Here is a 686-nt window from a genome sequence, read left to right as displayed (position 1 = left end):
TTTTATTTTTTATTTGTATTTTTTTTTGATGTTTTATTTATCCTTGAGAGAGAGAGAGAGAGAGAGAGAGAGAGAGGAGCATGAGCGAGGGAGAGGCACTGTGAGAGAGGGACACAGAATCCAAAGCAGACCCCAGGCTCTGAGCTGTCAGCACAGAGCCCGATGTGGGGCTCGAACTCACGAGCTGTGAGATCATGACCTGAGCTGAAGACAGATACTTAACCGACTGAGCCACCCAGGTGCCCCCATTTAAACCATTTAAAACCACAAAACCATTTTTATAAATGGCTGGCATTTATATTACATGGCTAAAAATAATTTTGCAAAATATAGATCTTATTCCTACACTGCAAAGTTATTGCCTTTACATTTTGCAAATACTTTATGTCAGTTATAATAGAGTAGAAAACAACAGCAGTGACCATCAGGTTGAGAAAGGAGGACACTGACTATGCTCTGTCATTGAACAGGACAATTGTTTGCTAAACGCTAAAGTGCTTTTGAACAAAACCATTCACTATACTTGTAAACCACCATTGTGTTAGATTAATCATTTACATTTTTCTCTTTTGCATAATTGTGAGCCAGGCAAACTCAATGGTATGGTGTAGAATGGTTTGAGATAAAATTTCATTGATCCAATGTGGGAAAAAAGTAGGTGCATCATCAAATATTAACAGTTGGTA

This window comes from Prionailurus bengalensis, chromosome B3 (genome assembly GCF_016509475.1).
Source record: "Prionailurus bengalensis isolate Pbe53 chromosome B3, Fcat_Pben_1.1_paternal_pri, whole genome shotgun sequence".
In the NCBI taxonomy this organism is placed as follows: domain Eukaryota; kingdom Metazoa; phylum Chordata; class Mammalia; order Carnivora; family Felidae; genus Prionailurus; species Prionailurus bengalensis.
Note: the sequence above shows the minus strand (reverse complement) of the source record.